This window comes from Eubalaena glacialis, chromosome 8 (genome assembly GCF_028564815.1).
Source record: "Eubalaena glacialis isolate mEubGla1 chromosome 8, mEubGla1.1.hap2.+ XY, whole genome shotgun sequence".
NCBI lineage: Eukaryota > Metazoa > Chordata > Mammalia > Artiodactyla > Balaenidae > Eubalaena > Eubalaena glacialis.
The window spans coordinates 110,324,384-110,343,882 of record NC_083723.1 but is presented as its reverse complement, the minus strand read 5'-3'; the positions used below and the strand labels follow the sequence as shown (position 1 = coordinate 110,343,882).

The 19,499-nt window shown below is 40.3% G+C and overlaps 1 long non-coding RNA gene across 10 annotated transcripts in view; it reads left to right on the top strand.

Moving 5' to 3' along the window:
* The window catches only part of LOC133096472 (uncharacterized), a 117,684-nt gene that overhangs the window by 30,036 nt on the left and 68,149 nt on the right, over window positions 1–19,499 (top strand). For 7 of the 10 annotated variants that reach the window (XR_009701788.1, XR_009701785.1, XR_009701792.1 and 4 more), the window contains 6 exons: window positions 6,990–7,204; window positions 11,237–11,337; window positions 12,034–12,125; window positions 12,513–12,888; window positions 13,614–13,746; window positions 18,007–18,225. This is a non-coding gene — a long non-coding RNA (uncharacterized LOC133096472). Of the gene's footprint in view, window positions 1–6,989; window positions 7,205–11,236; window positions 11,338–12,033; window positions 12,126–12,512; window positions 12,889–13,613; window positions 13,747–14,800; window positions 14,912–15,049; window positions 15,099–18,006; window positions 18,226–19,499 lie in introns of all 10 variants that reach the window. The other 3 variants (XR_009701786.1, XR_009701784.1, XR_009701789.1) reach the window with 3 other exon arrangements.

Sequence of the window (19,499 nt, the reverse complement as noted above, 5' to 3'; positions counted from 1 at the left end):
TAACGGTCTCTTGCTAACAGTTGCTCCCTAACAGTTGCTCACTAACGGTCGCTCGTTTGGGAGAGGGGCCCACTGCGATGCCGACCAATGGCTGAGCGGGACTGCTAACATCGCTCGCTAACAGCCACGAGCCTGCCCCGCCCCTATTACATTCCTTGGAAGCCTGTTCTACACTCTCTCCCAGAATTCCACAATGGGACAAATTTCAGTTGCCGACGGAGATAACTTCTTTCGTAATGCACATTTTATTGATTCTCTTCCTTTTCCTGTCTCACTTCTCTTCTCTACTGGTAATTCTTGAACTCTCCTCACAGATAAACTACTTATGCTCAAATTCTTGTCAGGGTCTGCTTCTAGACAAGTAGACAAACTAAGACAAGTACTGTTTATATGCCCGTGACCACCACACTTACATCTCCGGTCCAAACATCTCCCAGCTCACTGTTCAATAGCCTTCCCCCACAGCTGTGTGTGGGTGTCTAATAGCCGTGTCACACTTCATATGTCCCTAAGTGAGCTCCTGGTTTCCCCTCCAAACCTGCACTCCTCAAGCTGAGGTCAGTTTGATGCCAGTCCTTCTTTCACATGCACGTATAACCCAACAACGACGTCTGTAGGCTCCATCTTCAACATAGATGCAAATCTTACCTCTCCTCTACCTGTTGGCCCTCACCCAAGCTACCTTGCCTCGATTATTGAGATAATTTCTAAACCGTTTTTTCTCTTGGTCTCTCACCCCATTAAAGTTTCTTTTCCTCACAGCAGCCACAAGGATCCTCTTAAACCATAGTCAGATCATGTCACTCCTCTGCTCAAAACTTGCCAATGACTTCATCTCAGAGCAAAAGCCAAAGCCCGTCGTATGGCATATAAAGCCCTATGTGGTCTGCTGGCCTGTCTTTCCCTCTGATCTCATCTCCTACCACTCCCGTGCTGTTTCTGTTGTAGGATCATTCGTTGCCTGTGCCCCTAAACATGCTCTTCCTAGGGCCTTTGCACTTTTTCTCCTGCAACCTGGAACATTTTTATTCCAAATATCTGCATGGTTTGCTTCTTTACTTCTTTAAAGTCTCTACTGAAATATCACCTTATTTAGAAGGGTCTTCTTTGTGTGGTATGAGGTGCATGTTCTCTGATCACGCCCTTGCTCAACTCTGCTTTCTCCTGCATGCTGCTTTTCTCAGACTCCTATGTTAGCTGGCTTCTGGTCAGATTCAATCAACTCACAAGCTTGGAGAGTTGGAGGAGGGAAAAGGGAGGGAGGGATATTTTCTCCTGTCTCAGGCTGCATCTCCAGGCAGCAGCGAGTCTCTCCTATGGCTCCAGTTCCCTTTGAACTAGCTTCTAGCTTCTTCCAGGAGACTCCAGCCTCCAGGATCTGATAGCACAGTATTTTTTGTCCCTCCATCATAGGAATGGTAGTGGCTTCCATGTGTTGCTGATTTCTGGGTTCCTTTACTCTTACTTATTTGGCATCTCAGGTCTTCCAATATCCATGTAACCAATTCTTTCCATTAAATTTCTCTCTTTTAAAATATTCAGAACTATTTCTATTTTATCCATTGAATCCTGATTGACAGCTTGTATCAGTTTCAGTCCCCAAAGGAAATTTGTAATTTGAGGAGAGTTTAATAAAAAGGACTATTTACATAGGCGTTGGTTTGGTTTTAGAAAAACAACAAGGGTTCGTACAGTAACTCTTGGCTAGTAACACGATCCAATACACAGTAAACCCTAAAGAATCCACAAAAAAACTACCAGATCTAATAGATGAAGCAAAGTGGCAAGGTACAAGATCAACACTAAAAAATTAGTCATGTTTCTATACACCAGCAATGAACAATTTGTTAAGAAAATTAAGAAAACAATTTCATTTACTATAGCATCAAAAGAATGAAGTACCTAGGAACAAATTAAACCAGAGAAGTTAAAGACTTGCCTACCAAGAACTACAAAACATTGTTGAAAAAATTAAAGAATACCTAAATAAATGAAAAGACATGTTCTGTGTTAATTGATAAATGACTTAATATTGTTAAGATGGCAGAATTACCCAAAGCATTCTACAGATTCAATGCAATCTGTATCAAAATTTTAATGACCATTTTTGCAAAAATAGAAAATCCACTTGTTAAATTTATATGGAATTTAAAGGGTCCCAAATAGCCAAAGTAGTACTGAAAGAGAAGAATAGAGTTGGAGGACTCACATTTCCCAATTTCAAGACTTATTACAAAGCTACAGTAATCAAAGCTGTGTTATTGGCATAAATATAGACAGATAGGCCAATGGAATAGAATTGAGGGTCCTTACTAAAACCCATACATCTATGGCCAATTAATTTTAGACAGAGGTACCAAGATCATTCAGTGGGGAAAGAATAAAAATCTCTTCAACAAATGGTACTGGAGCAATTTGATATCCACATGCAAAAAGATTGAAGTTGGACCTCTACCTCACACCATGTACAAAAAAATAAAATAGATCAACAATCTAAGTACAAGAGTTAAATCCATAAAACTGTTAGAAGAAAACATGGGTATAAATCTTCATGACCTTAGATTTGGCTACAGATTTGGGGTATGACACCAAAAGCATAAGAAATAAAAGAAAAAATAGATAAATTGGAGCTCATCAAATTTAAAAAACTTTGTGCATCAAAGGACATTATTGAGAAAGTGAAAAAACAATAAAGAGAATGGGATAATTTATTTGCTAATCATATAAATAATAAGAGTCTTAAAAAAAAAAAAAAAAGAGTCTAGTATCCAGAATATACAAAGAACTTTTAAAACTCAACAACCCAATTTAAAAACAGGCAAAGGACTTGAATAGACATTTCTCCAAAAAGGTATACAAATGGGGCTTCCCTGGTGGCACAGTGGTTAAGAATCCGCCTGCCAATGCAGGGGACACGGGTTCGAGCCCTGGTCCGGGAAGATCCCACATGCCGTGGAGCAACTAAGCCCATGCGCCACAACTACTGAGCCTGCGCTCTAGAGCCCTCAAGCCACAACTACTGAGCCCACGCACCACAACTACCGAAGCCTGGGGGCCTAGAGCCCGTTCTCTGCAACAAGAGAAGCCACCGCAATGAGAAGCCCACGCACCGCAACAACTAGAGAAAGCCCACGTGCAGCAACGAGGACCCAATGCAGCCAAAAATAAGTAAATAAATAAATTTATTAAAAAGATATACAAATGGACAACAAGCAAATGAAAAGATGCTCAGTATCATTAGTCATTAGGGAAATGCACATCAAAACTGCAGTGAGATACGACTTCACACCCACTAGGATGGCTATAATTTTAAAATGTAAAATAATTAGTGTTGGCAAGGATGTGGAGAAACTAGAACCCTCTTACAATGCTGGTGGGAATTTAAAATGGTGCAGCCGCTGTGGAAAACAGTTTGGTGGCTCCTCAAAAAACTAAACATAGAATTACCATATGAACCAGCAATTCCACTGCTAGGTACATACCCAAAAGAATTGAAAACATGTACTCAAATACATGTGCATGCATGTTCATAGCAACGCTATCTACAAGAGCTAAAAGGCGGGACAATCCAGTTTCCATCAGTGAATGGTAAATTGTGGATAAACAAATTGTGGCATATTCATATAATGGAATAATATTCAGCCATAAAAATAATGAAATTGATACACGTTACAACATGAATTGTAACAAAAACATTATGCTAAGTAAAAGAAACCAGGCACAAAATGTCACACATTGTATGATTCCATTTATATGAAATATCCAGGACAGATGCATCCACAGAGACAGAACACAGACTGGTGATTGCCCAAGCCTGGGAGGAGGGGGGATGGGGAGAAACTGCTTAATAGTATGGAGTTTCCTTCTGGGGTGAGGAAAATGTTCTGGAACTAGATAGAGGTGATGATTGCACAGCATCGTGAATGTACTAAATGCCACTGAATTAAAAATGGTGAATTTTATGTTATGTGAATTTTACCTCAATCGAAAAAAGTCAAGTATAAAATGCTCAGGAACTTAAAAGTTACCCCATTTTTTTTAATGGATTTTTTTCTAGTAAGAAGAAAGGTAGTAAAAAGTATTAAATTATTAATTTAATTATTTAGTGCTAATTAAGGTATTAAAATGATTTGGAAGAGGAAAGTATATGTGTGTTCATGTAAGATGGGGAGAGGGAACGGGGAGGGACAATATGGGGTAGGAGAAAAAAGGGTTATTATGGGATTATATGAAATCATCTGTGTGAAGCTTTTGAAAATTATGAAACACTATAGGGACTTCCCTGGTGGTCCACTGGCTGGGACTCCATACTCACAACGCCGGGAGCCCGGGTTCGATCCCTGATCAGGAATTAGATCCCACATGCCACAGCTAAAGATCCCGTGTGCTGTAACAAGACCCGACGCAGCCAAATAAATAAATAAATACTTTTAAAAAAGAAAATTATGAAGCACTATAGAATTTTTAAAATCTTTCATTCAAAAAAAAGTAAATAAATAAAAATATATAAATACTGGACTGTAATAAGAAATCATATGTTCTGGAGATTTAATATAGTCTCCTGAAAAAAAGTTTTGAGTCTAGCATGTTGGGAAGTTAACAGAGACTAACACTGGTGAGTTATATGGCTCGTGGGTCATTTTTGTTAAGAAAACTACAGCGTATGTCTTTTCTATGGTGTTTTGTTGTTGCTATACTCTGCTGCTAGAGGGGTTTTTGTGATTTGATGTTTTGGGCCTTAGTCTGACGTCTGTATGCCAATGCACTGCATTTAATTTTTCACTTACGTAACAAGAATTTTTATATTGTGATAGGCTAGAATGGAGAAAATTAATCTAACAAGATGGAATTTAACAGACATGAGAAGTCCTTTACTCAGATCTAGAACAACAAACAGCTGTCCAAGATCTGGGTGGGGGAGAGATGGTTTAACAGTATCACATGGAAAAAAAAAAAGGCTCAGGGGTTTCCGTTGGCTAGAAGCTGAATATGAGTCAATGGCAAGTTGTGGCTTCTTAACAAAACATAGCAAAACAAAACCCTAAAGAAATCTTAGCTTGGAAAAACGGAATTGTAGTATCTAGGCCAAGATGAAGAAACCTTTTTGTTTCTCCTTCACTAATCAGCCCGTACCTGGGGAACTGAGTACTGCTTCAGGCATTGCATCATAGAGGAACAGCATCAAGCCACAGGGGTCCAGAAGAAGGGGAAGGGAAGGTACAAGGCTCAAACCATCCACCTGCGTGTCCGCAGGAATGGCGAATATAGTGAGGGGTATATCTGCGCTGGGCAGGGAGGTTCAAGGAGGGAGTGTGTAAGAGATCAATTACCTACTCTGTGCCACTCCCTTCTATAGAAAAATGATAGAAAGGGAACTTAATATTGAGTGTCTACTCTGTGCCAGGAAGTGATAACCACTTTACACGTGCTGTCACATTACTTCCCTGCACCAACTCTCTAAGACAATTATCGATATGTTTTCAACACCTTAGCAGCATCCTAATAACTCTCTTCCATTTGAAGATCAAGTATATGCTTGCTAATGTAAGCATAGTCTTTTGATACTGGGCTCCAGTATTCAACGTGAAGGTTAAGCAATCAACTTCAGAAGAAGGCCCTTTGCTCCCAGGATCTGACACAGTGGTGTACCATTCACTTTCTGTACTCAGACCAGGAGCAGAGTGGGGCAGGGCCGGAGGTGGACTTCAAGGAGAGAGGGATTTACTGGAGGATGCCAAATCCAGAAGCAGTGCCTGAGTAAGAGGCGCCCGCCTCCTTCCACCTCAGCTGTTGCTGGCTGGTGGACAGAGACCGATCTTTAGGGCTCTCTCTGTTTGCCAGGTCATTCCCATCCGAGCGGCATGGTACAGCCACTCACCCCCCACCACCCCCCCTTCACTGCTCTGCTTCAGCAATTACCTGCCCACTGGCTCCTTAGCAGATTCTTACTCCCACTTGCTCTGTCTTGAGACTCGGTTTAAAAACAACTTGAAAATCATATTCAGGAAATTCTTTGAAAAATACTAGGGCAAGTATTTGAATTTCAATCAATCACTCCTATGCCTCCATGTGAAATATAAATCCTGCTCCCTGCTGTCCAGGACTCTCCAGGTACAAGTCAAATATGTTTTTTTCAGGCTTAGTTTTCCATGACATCCCTACGTGGATGTAATGTAATGTTTGCCATTACAGTCCTTGTTTCATCTAAATTGAATTTCTCATCCCTAGTAACACACTACTGTGCCTTTTCCTGTCGTTCGACTTGGAAAGACTTCTTTTTATATATCTTTCAAAATCATACTCAGCATTTCAAGTCCTTTTAAATATCATCTGCTTCATGAAAGCTTCTTTGACCAGCACCCGCCATATCATGGTTGAGGTTTACCCTTCATTGAGCTCCAGACCTCATGGCTAAGACCTTTGTATGGCCCTATGTCACTACTTCTCAACTTCTAAGACCGGTTCACATACTATGGTATGCAGATTTAATATATTTTGTTCCCTGTGTTTATAAAAACAGAATGCTTAGTGGTTTCACTTGCATAATGGCTCATTGTAGCCCACTTCCTAAATGGAAAAAACAACTCAAAGAACTAGAAGATAGCAACACAATTTTGCACTTCAACACTTTTGCAACTGGTTGTTTGAACCATTTATAATTGATAACGTACAATGAGGGAACTGCTCTATTTTTCTTTTACCTTTGCCTTCAAAAACACTGTTGGCTCTCCCTTCCCTCTTCCTCAGAGATACCATGGGTAGATCCAATGGCTCCCTGTTCACTTTCTATTCACTGTTGGGTATTAAATAGTCTGATTTTTCAGGTATTAAAAGGTACTCTCCGGCCAGAAACTTCAAATTGTCATCCATTTCAAAGTGTTTCCCCTCCCTCAGCTTAGAACTGATTTTGGGTTTGAGGATTTACCAGTGGGAAAAGCTATGTGGTCTGTTCTTTCACTCTCCTTGCTCTCTGCTTTCTCCTCCCCCAGCTTGTCCTAGCAAGGGCACCTGGAGCCACTCCTAATAAACTCCTGGAATATCTCCTCAAAGTTTGGGAAAAAATGATGCCTACAGTAAATGAGGTGGAGATGATGGAAATTCCTCGTCAGAGGAAGGGATCAAAGGCTCAGAAAGGCGGGCCTGTTAGAACTGACTTATTTGTGCAACACCAAAGAATCACCAGATGACTATGTTTCTCAGGAAGGTGAGTGAACTCTCTTTTCACTAAAGTAAGAAGTGATGCTTCATGAGGGAGACACTAGAACCTTAACAAACTCAGTGTTTTCTGTCCTCTGTAGGCCATGGTTGTAGGCCAAGTAGGAAATACTGCTGGGAAAACTGGGCTCCCTGGTGTCAAGGGGGATGATAGAATTCTGGAGTAGAAGAAGCAAGTTGAGAGCATATAATTGTCAGAGCGAAGGTAGGATTGGTGGAATTAATTTGCTGTGTTAATTGTTACAATAAGTCTAAAGGAAGACAGGTTGGTGTGATTATCCTAATGGATAACAAGGTCAGAGTGACGACCAAGGTGCCTTGAACCACAGGAATCTGTGCCAAAGACTAACAAACCATGGTATCCTAGGAACAAGCTATAAAGGCAGGCAATTGCTTGATTTATATATCCAGGAAAGATCTTGAGTCAGTCAGTACCACAATGGAAAATCATGGTCTCTTGTCTAGTTTCAAGAGTTGAGGCAGTTTTCAGACTCAGAATCCATTGATTGAAGAGGCATGTCCCCTTGAAGAAAGTCCCTGAAACACCATAGCAAGTAGTTATCATAGCCATGAACAATCCTTCCTCAAAAGGGCCTGCAGACATTTACCAGATTAACTACACACTGGGGAAAGTGAATATTCAGGTATTTTGAAGGCTGCGGATAAGTCAACATGAATACCAAGCAACCCAAAATAGCATCAGCCTCCTTATTAGAGTGGGGATGATTAGAGGACAATTGATAAATGGAGTCCTACCCCAAGTCAGGGGGCTGTGGAATATTTAGCAACTGGAAGAACCCTCACATTGGTTCTCTGTGGAATGAATCTTTATGGCAGGAAAGGCTAAGTGGAAACCCCTAAAAGTCCTCTCCTGATCTAAAAGATAGTAAATTGAAAGGACATCCTGCAGTGATTCATGTCACCCTCAACCACTTAAAGGATGCAGGAGTGATGCTCTCCATAGTACCCCATTCAGTTCACCAGTTTGATCATCACTTAAAGTATATAGATCATGGATGATAATGATGGACCTTGATTGCCTGGACATTCTGGTCACTGGTCCACTATATTGATGACACCATGGCAGTTGGACCCGGTAACAGCAAGTGGCAAGAGCTTTGAATGCCTAATTAAGAAATGTGCACCTCAGGTGATAGGAAATAAACCCTACAAAGATTCAGGAACCTGACAGATCTGTGGAACTTTTAGAGGTACAATGGTCTAGACCAGTGGTTGGCAAACTATGGCCTGTGGGCCAAATCTGTCTCTTTGGTATGGTCCACAAGCTAAGAATGGTTTTACATTTTTAAATGGTTTTTACAAATCAAAAGAAGAATATTTTGTGATGTGAAAAATATTTGAAATTAAGGGTTAGTATATGTAAATGAAGTTCTGTTGTAACACAGTCACACTCATTCACTTATGTATTATCTATGGATACATTTGAGTTTCAACAGCAGAGTTGAAAAGTTGCAACAGAGAGCATATGTGGAACTCTCATCACTTCATGCTTATCACTCAGTCATAACTCACTCAAAACAATGTTACAAATGCTAAGCATTTTGTTATACCATTTTATTTTATTTTATTTTGTTCTATTTTATGTTACCAGGACATATCCTTCATGTGTAAACAAGAAAAGTGGACTTCAAATGTTGCACTTTTAAATCACTGGTAGAGGGTGGTTTGTTTGTTATTGAATTATATTTATTAGGCAATGACACTATAACTGTGCTAAAATAACACAAGATATGTCAACATTTCCAGGTTAAGCACTCATCACAATATCCCAAACTCACAGGAAAGCAACAGTCGGAAAAATTAGGAAATTTAAAATGGAATACCTCTTTATAGCAGAATTTCTTCACAAGAATTAAAAATGTAAATGAGGCTGCAAACAAAGTGAGTTTCTGAGTGGCTCACTTGTTAGCAAGCAAGGAAAGCCATTTACCAATGGCAAGTTAATTAAATTGTGTTTGATCATAGAAGCTGAATAAATGTGTCCGGAGAAAATAAACCTGTTTAAGATGATCAGCCTTTTGATATGAACAGCTGTTCGGAGTTGAGGACCTTGGTAGCAACATCAATAGTTAGTTTAAAAAAAAAATGTTAATGGTTCTGCGTATTCTTCCTTGTATCTTCATGAATTGACAAGATGGTACTGATGCTGGTCAGCTGTTGTATACTTGGACGTGTCAATGCCAAGTTCGAAGTGACTGACGAACTGGCTTCTATGAATAGTCTGTGTTGAGCTACAAGCAAGAATATTTTCAAAGAAGTTGAGAAAATTTCGAATTTAGTACAACCTGCTAAGATGTATACAACTCCTGGTGATAAAAATTGGTGTGGAGCAGGAAAAGGCTTAGTTGGACAAGTTTACAAAGCTTGTGGAAAAGAAGGATATTAAAGATTGTGATTATTCTTTGTGTGACTCATCAGCAGATACTTCAAAGGCAATATTTGAATCTATCATGAGTTATTGAACCAATACTGTAAAAAAAAAATTAACTTTATTCACTCTTGTGGACTTAACACAACTTCAGTTCTATTAATTTTTGTCAGCAATAGAAGCTGAATATCCTGACTTGCTCAACTAAACAGCAGTTTGATAGCTTAGCAGTGGTAAAGTTTAATTGTGGTTTTTTTTTTCAGCTTGAAATTTTTCTGAACAAGAAAAACTACCCTCATCCACTATTTAACCCTGAATGACTCTGGGAATTTTTTGCTAATTTTTAGGTGGGAAGTGGTATTAAGAATTCTTATCTTTTAGAGATATATACTGATATATTTCCAGATGAGAGGATATGATGTTTCAGATTTGCTTTACAGTCTATTTTTTATATTTATTTATATTTAAAATTTATTTTCTTTATTTTTTTGGCTGCGTCAGGTCTTAGTTGGAGCACACGGGGTCTTCGTTGTGGCGCACAGGCTTCTCTCTAGTTGTGGCGTGCGGGTTTTCTCTCTCTAGTTGTGGCACGTGGGCTCCAGAGTGCATGGGGTCTGTAGTTTGCAGCACACGAGCTCTCTCATTGAGGCGCACGAGCTCAGTAGTTGTGGCGCACGGGCTTAGTTGCCCCGCGGCATGTGGGATCTTAGTTCCTCGACCAGGGATCAAACCCGCATCCCCTGCATTGGAAGGTGGATTCTTTACTACTGGACCACCAGGGAAGTCCCTTGGGTTTGCTTTAAAATAATCAGGGTGAGGAATGGAAAGCAAGGGGGTACAGATGAAATCATATTGGCCATAAAATTATAACTAAAGTTCAGTGATCTGTACATTACATTCAGTATACTATTTTCTATAATTTTGTATATGTTTGAAACTTTCCATGATAAAAAGTTAGAAAAAATAAACAATATCCATGATCGTATCTGACAAAGAGAGAAGTCATCTGATAGATAGGTTGGCCTGTAAAGATGTCTCAAGAATCAAGAGGCAACCAGAGTAGTCATCAAAGTGTTCACGGTAGCAGTCACCCTTCAGGCAACTAGGAGTCTGGAGAACCACTGCAAACTTTGGCTATTGAGCTAATGAGCCACAGGGAAATTAAATCAGAGGGTCAGCAAGAATGAGTCAAGCAGATGATTTGGGGCGAGCTCTCAGCAGAAATGTAGAATCCACTACGTAAGGAATTAAAATTCTCTAGAAATCGTCTACCCTTCAGGGAATAGAGAAGGGAATCCTTCTGGTTCGGCCAACGACCCAACTGACTGAGAACAGTGTGGTCAAGAGCAGAGCTACCCAGGAAGCAGAGGTACAGGAATTCCAAACTTCCCAGGAGAAGTATGGGAAAGTAGAGTAATTAACTTCCAAAAACTTTTACAAACTGAGAAAGGAGGAAAGAGGTGATGGAGTTTGAAGGGTACAGAAACTTGCCTGAGATCAAAGGAAGTCAAATTGCCTAAAGCCAGGGCTCTTCTTTCATAGGCCACACATTCCTTTAAGAATTATTACTTTTTTTTAATGAGAGAAAGTAAACAAATATTCACAAGCATAGAATTTTGCATTTGATTTCAGGGCCTCCCCAAAGCCTGGGATCCATGACCACTATGTTAAGAACGCCTGGATGAAAATCTTCCTTACAGAAAGTTCACAGTGGAAAATAAATGGCAGGGAAGGTAAGAAGGGCAATTCTGAGTGTGGTTTGCCCATTTCAGGCAATGAGCGCGTAGCAACATCGTGGATGGATGCATTCTCGCCCTAGGAGGATATACATGAAACTGTAAAGTACCACGTAAGGGGAGATTTTCCCAATGGCCATGTGTTGGAGCAGTGACTGAAAGGTTGAAAGCAGCTACTTAACTTGAGAAAGCCAAGTATTTGAAACTAGCTCAGCCAGATCCCAGTTGTCATCTCCACTCCACCCCCTGCAATCACCATTAGTGATTTTTCAACATTCAAACCAATTCAACCAACATTTTGTAGACAATGTGTTGGGAAGTGTGGGAGATGAAAAATATTATTGAAACATGGACTCTAACACAGGGACGTTCATCTCCAAGTGGAGAATGTGAATGGTGCTTGCGACAACCTGGCCATGGATTCTTTGACCTTCAACTTTATTGTCTTCAGGACATTTTTAGAAGCACACAACCACGGCTACTCCTTTGGTATTGATACTTAATACTCCTCTGTCATCAAGATTTTAAACTCTGAAATTCTGTTAGGCCACAAACTCTTATTTTTCTGTCTTTCTCATACCTACTAATTTTTTCTTTACCCTCATCATGAACTCCAGACCCCTTGAATGCTCATACCCGAGTATTCAGGTATGAGTATTCAGCTCTGTCTTGGTTTCACTTGCCTCTTCCTAGCTTGGATACCGTGGACATCTGAAGTGACCAAGGACCACCAGGTGGCAGCAGAGTCTCAACTAAACTGTCCACCAACTTGGGCATCAAGTCAGGTATGGTAATTGTTATTTATAATGGGAGCCTCAAGTTTGAAGGGGAAGTGGAATTAAACAAAGGATAGAGCATACAGGGAGATCAGCCAGCAGGGGACAAGAAGATCTTGATCCTCATATAAGTATAAACCAGAGAAGTGGCTAGACCCAAGCAATGGGGGAGACGGCAGGGTTCTCCCAGGTTCATTGTCTGTAACCATTTCATACCTATACACGTGGGTAGTCTCCTCCTGCTTTGAAACATCCCTTGCCCAACTGCTCTGCAGCTCTTTCTAGTTAAGGGTTAGTTACTTAATGTCAACAAGCCTCCTGGAATCCTTTGCTCTTAACTGCCTTGCCAATCCCCAGTGCTAGATGGAATCGACCCTCTTGTCTCTCTCCTTCCAGGCGGCCAGGTGCTCCTGCAGAAAATTACAAAAGTCTACACATTGGATCAACTCTAAATCCATAATATGTAACCTCAGTGGTAACCTCAAGGCTGCTGAAGTTTCCTCGTTTCATCCTTAGTTAATTCCTTGGGGCATTGCTCATAGAAGCAATTCTAAGCCTTCTCCACTCCCTGAAGTCCCTTTCTGCATTTCAGCTCCTCGACCACAGCAGATGACCTCACATCCTCCTTTGTCTGGAGGACTGGGACCATCCATCCAGTCCTCTGCAGGCCCTCTCCGCTGTAGACAGAGCACAAGACCTACAGAGTCCTCCATGGTACATTTCTTGAGCTGAATGGGAAAGACATCAGAAATTTCATCCTTTTCAAGGCAAAGTAAGAAAACAGCCTACATCTCATCTCAGAATCAACTTACTACTCTGAATGATATGTTACTCTCTTAGTCAGCTCAGGCTGACAAAATAACACAGCCTGGGTGGCTTAATCAATAGACATTTATCCTCACAGTTCTGGAGGCCAGGAAGTCCAAGGTCAAGGTGCCAGCCAGTTCGGTTCCTGGTGAACATCTTCTTCCTGGTTTGTAGACAGCCACCTTCTCCTTATGTTCTTATGTGGTTTTTCCTTGGGTGCATACAGAGCGAGAAAGAGGTCTCTCTCTCTCCTCTTCTTATAAGGCCACCAATCCCATCATGAGGGCTTCACCTTCATGATCTAATCTAACTCCTATGGCCTCATCTACAAATACCATCACATTGGGGATTAGGGTCTCGGCATATGAATTTGGGGGACACAAATATTTAGTCCAGAACAGTTAACAAATGTTGATGGCTGGAGTGTTTCCTAACTTAGTACTGGGGTGGCAGCTCTTACAAATCTCATCTGCAAAGACAGTGCTTTCAAACTTTTCATTGAAAAATTCACAAACTAACATAAAATCGATTCTGTCCAATTTTAATTGACCTTGTTCTTCCTGTGCAATGATTTCTGATTCATTTATTCAGTCATTCAATTAGTAAATACTTAACTGACTTGAGCCAAGACTCCTAACTACTACATACTGCCAAGTACAGACATGTGATGATGAAGCACATTTGTGGCAGATAAAGAATATTTGACAAGAAGAATCATTCATCCAGAATTTGTCAGACTCCCCCTTCAGCACTATGGAAAGAGAATCCACTCACTGGCCCACAGGCATAGGCCAGTGTGCTCAGCTGGGTGCTCAGTCAAGAGGTAAGTGCCTCAGGCTAAAGTTTTTTATAATCTTAATAACTATAAAGTTATTATAATTGCTCCCGATATTCAAGTAGTTTTCAAAGGCTTTCTATCTAATGAAAAGATAATGTGTGACTAGCAGATACATGTATGTTCTAGACTGCATGATGGGTACCTCTCTCAGAGCAGTCGCTTAGAATCCTGCCCCATTTATCTGTTTGTTATTAACTAGATTATTATGGATTATCCCAACTCAGATCACTCCTGAGTAAACTAACAAAGATGAACTTTTAAATTTGCAACACTGTAGACTAGACCTTGGCTTCAAAATGACCTCACCAATGCGCTGGCTGGCATCCTTGAAGGTTCAGCTTGATCCTTCTTGTCTCTTAAAGCTATCAGTACTAAATTAAAGACATGTCCAATTTAAACTGTATTAATTGAATTTAATTAATTTACTCTTTTGATTTAATATTAAAAATTAATTTATGAGATAATAAATTAAATTATTAAAATGAATTCATTAGTTTATTTTTTATTTTTTGAATTTTTGAATTTTATTTTCTTTATTTTTTTATGCAGCAGGTTCTTATTAGTTATCTATTTTATACATATTAGTGTATATATGTCAATCCTAATCTCCTAGTTCATCCCACTACCACCACCCCCCCACCAGTTTCCCCCCTTGGTGTCCATACGTTTGTTCTCTACATCTGTGTCTCAATTTCTGCCTTGCAAACCAGTTCATCTGTACCATTTTTCTAGGTTCCACATATATGCGTTAATATAGGATATTTGTTTTTCTCTTTCTGACTTACTTCACTCTGTATGACAGTCTCTAGGTCCATCCACATCTCTACAAATGACCCAATCTCATTCCTTTTTATGGCTGAGTAATATTCCATTGTATATATGTACCACATCTTCTTTATCCATTCGTCTGTATCAATTAATTGGTGATATTTACCCAAAACAACTGGGTATAACATAGGACTATAACAGCTATATCAAATATTTGGAGGGCTTTCACAGCATTACCAAGTCCAAACTCATACTTCTCGCTGCATGACAGGCCAATAAATTGAGAGACAAATTGCTGGAGCAAGGAAATAGCGACTTTATTCGGAAAGCCAGTAGACTGAGAAGATGGTGGACTAGTGTCCCAAAGAACTGTCTTGCCCAGGTTTGGATGCTAGTTTCTTTTATAGAACAAAGAGGGGGAGGTGAAGAGGTAAAGTAAAAAAAGCAATAAGTTGTTGCAAATATTTCCTGGTTCTGGCCAGACTCCCGAGGGGTTATGTTAATTTCTTCTTTCCTGCAGCCATTCACAGGTGGGCCTGGCCAGGATGTTTCCTGTGAGCTAAACAAAGGTATTTTAGCTTAATGCTCATTGCATGGGAGGCAGGGTTCCCAGAGATAGGCCATTATGTATATTTTAGGCTATAGGCAACATCCTTTTAGTGATTAACTTGTAGCAAAAGCAATAGAATACAAAGGTTAAAGTAAAAGAAACAGATCCAATATGGAGTCAGATTTCTTCTTCCTTATTACACAAGGATCAGGATGCTGTGTGGTCACAGCATACAGAATTGAGATCTATAGGTGGAAGATATAGGAAGGCACATTTTACCTCAGCATAAGAAAGACCTCTCTCAACACAAGATTTTTCTGAATACTAGTTGGCAGAAGTGAATTCCCGGCCACTAGAGAAGGCTGGGCATTAGCCAGACTGTGATGTTTGAAGACCTGGAAGACCTTCAGTGCCTCTAAGGCCCCACCAGCATTGATAGCCTGTGAGTCTAGCCTGGCTAGTACCAGGTGAATCTCTTAAATCAGCCCTATCATTTCTGCCACAGCCCAAAATGCACAGCTGCACTTTAGCCTTGGGGCTCCCTCAGTTGCTGTCTCTGGCGTACCTCATACACAGAAGCAGGGCATAACTCCAGGGAGACAAACCTATTTGTTCAGCAGAGCTTGTAGAGCATGCAGCTGTGAATGTGCCACTTATCCACTGGTAGATTTGCAAGCAGAAGAAGAGCAAAGAGTGTTTCACTCACCATCCAATTCTACGAATATTAACCCACTGCAGTGGCTGACCAACAGTGCATCCCTTACTTCAGACAGAAGAGACTAAGGCGATAACAGGGTGAAGAACTCTGTGCTCCAGACAGAGGAAATGAAGATGATAACAGGATGCTCTGTGCTTCTGACCAGCAGGCCCCTTAGATAGTTAGATGTATATCTCAGGAAGAACTTTAATGAATCCAGCTTCTTGCATTTTCCCATACATAGTAAAGCACTAAAATCATTGACTTGAGTTACCTGTTCTTTATGACTAGCAATCTTTTACCAAGATGCATACTTGACTGTGCATATTCCCCAGCACCCCCCCCCAAAACAAAAATCATATATGAACTAGCCTTCCCCCCTTCCTCTTCGGAGTACTTTCTCAGAGCTACCAAGAGGCCATAGTCTCCTGGGCTATAGTCCTCAGTAAGAACGTGAATATAACTTAACTCACAACCTTCACATTGTGTAGTTTTCTTTCAGTTCACAGATTCATAGTGGATGATGTTACACGGTTGATAGTTAGGATGAAGCAAATATTTAAATCCTTGTCTGGGTGCTTGGCTTCAGCTTATAGGTAGAAATGAAATAAGTTATGGAACATTAGCACACAACAGTTACAGCAGTGTTTTCTGCTTTTGAATATCACCTGTTGGTTTAGAAATAAACCAAGCAAATCTGAAAGACGCTGCACATTTGAAGTTCTGAAATCAGAGAAGAAAGAAGTAGAGGGATGTATTTTCCTGAGATCATTCTTTTTCCTCTGAAATCTCAAGCAGAAATTAAGGAATTAGTTCAGGAGTTCAAGGGCCTTTAGGACTAGCTGGTTTCAAATTTTTGCCAGGAAGTGGGAAGTGTGGGGTCCAGGAAGAGCTACGTCATCTGAGAGGCAGGCAGAAGAGAGGGAGCTTTATTTTGGCACATGTGCAATTATTAATACTTTCGGAAGAGTTGTAAGTTCTAACTTCAATCTACTAACCTGTTTCTGGACTTATAAGAAAATACTTGGTGTTTGATTTACTCTGAAGAATATATTTGGGTGATGTGTGTGTTGCTTTATTACAATAACTAACATCAGGAAAAAGAGGTTGTGAAAAGAAAGAATGACCTGGGGCTTGTGGATAATTTGATTTTCAGAGGCCTGCCGCCTCTGACTCCACTGCCCTTGCCTTGCTGGGAGAGAGAGCGACAGCCTTGGATCAGAAGGCCAAAGCCCCAGATTCAAAGACAGGGTGAGGAGGATGCATATGCAAAGTCATGGTGTGGGGAACTTGGCCAACCATGTAACAATTGATAAGGTTGTATTGATATTTGGACGTGGTAGTTAGTGCAAAGTGCAGAGAAACAATACACATAGAAAGCAGTGGGGCTGCTCAAAAAGTGGAACCTCATGACCTTGTTTCTGGTCATGTCTAGAGATTAAGGTCACCAAGACAATAAAAAAAAAAAAACAGGGTGATTTTTTTTAAAAAACAGAAACTAAAAAGTAGTCCTATGTATTTATTGCATGCTGAATTCTAGGAGAAATATGTTAAAAAAAATCAGTAAATATTAATTCCTTTTAAAATTAAAAAAAAACTATTTAAAACCCTGCTTATTGCAATATAAAGGAGTGGCCTGGGACCTTGACAAAACCCTTGGCATTTCTATGTACTTTGAAAAACATTAATTACATTCTTAATATGCTGTAGAAAGGAATACTCTATTTTTCCATCCCTTTGAGCTTCAGTTTTGCCATTTTGATACATGACCACTGATTTTGTCGAACAGCTCTCCTGATGGGATTGTTTGACGTTTCCTCATGTTTATATTCAAGTTATACAACTTTGGCAGGGATATCAGAGATGTGATGCTATCTTCTTCTCATTGCATCCTAGCAGGTGATACATAATTTCAATTTGTCCTATTACTGATAATGTTAAACTGGTCACTTGATTAAGGTGGGGTGGTAGGCAGAATTTTAGGATGGCCTTATGACCTTGGCCCGTGGTGTTGCTGCCATGATTTTGCTTAGTTATATGGCAAAAGGAAGATTATCTGGGTGGGCCTAGTCTAATCACATCAGCCCTTAAAAAGCAGAGTTTTCTCTGGCTGGTAGCAAAAGGGGAAGAAGTCAGAGAAATGCAAAGTGTGACAGGGATTCAACTCCAGGGAGGTCTATCTTGTTGAGTTGGAGAAAACCCGTGGCAAATAACTGTGATTGGCCTCCAGGATCTGAGAGCAGCCCCCAGCTGACAGCCACAGGGGAATGGGGACCTCAGTCCTACAGCTACAAGGAACAGAACTCTGCCAACAACCTGAATGAGTTGGAAGGAAAATTCTTCCCCAAAGCCTCCTGATGAAATTCCAGCCTGGCCAACACCTTGATTTCAGTCTTGGGGGACCTGAGCGCAGAACCCAGTTGGATCTGACTTACAGAGCTGTGAGATCGTAAGTGGATGTTGTTTCAAGCCATTTGTGATGATTTGTTACACAGCAGTAGAAAACTAATACCAGAGGTATCTGCCACCTTTCTCTGCCGTAAACTAACTCTTTCCCCTTAGTAACTGTTTTAGACAGCTTGGGCTACTATAACAAGTCACCATGGGCTAGAGGCGGCTTAAACAACAGGAATGTATTTCTCATAGTTCTGGAGGCTGCAAAGTCCAAGATCAAGGTGCCAGCAGATCTGGCACTTCCTGATTTGCAGATGGCCATCTTCTCATTGTATCTTCATATGGCAGAGAGCAGAGAGAGAGAGAGAGAGAGAGGGAGATCTCCTGTGTCTTCTTATAAGGGCACTAATCCCATTCATGAGGGTTCTACCCTCATGACCTAATCCCCTCCCAAAAATCATACCTCCTAATACCATCACATTAGGAGTTAGAATTTCAACATATGAATTACATAACAAACATTTAATCCATAACAGTAATTAATACAATTTATGATTAGTTGTAGAGTCCTTCATAGAATCACTTCAGCGTAGGTAGGTAGGTAGGCACCATGGGTTGTAACAATTAAGAGACCTGGTTTCAGTTTTCTCATCTGAAACATCCAGAATAAAAATAAAATAAAAATAAACAGACAAAAATTCCTGCTCTCATAGAGCTTACATTCTATTAGGTAGAAACAGAACAAGCAAGCAAGCAAACAACAAATAAATAAAATACATAATATGTTAGGTAAATAAATGCTATGGAAAAAAGGAAAACAGAGAGGAGAAAGAGGGAGCACCAGAGAAGATGGATTAATTTTAAATAGGGTGGGGAAAGAAGGGCTTCCTGAGAAGATGATAAATGAGCGGAAGACCTGAAGACTATGAGGCAGAGAATCACTCACACTATCTGAGGGTAGATAAAGCATCCCAGGCACTGAGAATAACCAGGGCAAAGGCCCTAGGCCACAAACACGGTGGTAACCTCAAACCACCTATCGTGTGTAACTTTTAAACAATGGTCAAAGTCTTCTCCTTGGTCTTTCCATCTCTCCCTAACTGACGTGGGGCCTGACCATTTTGAACCAACAAAAGTGCTCAAAGGCAGCACTTCCCTGGAGTTGCTGGGAAAACATTTACCCTACTGACAACAAATGAGAAAAAAACAAACTGGATAGAATTTTAAATACAATGTAATCAAATTCCACCCTGTAGTACACTCAGGGTGTTTGTTTTCTAAAGTTGAAAGACCAACTGAATGAAAATAACTTCAAGTAAAAATGTTTCT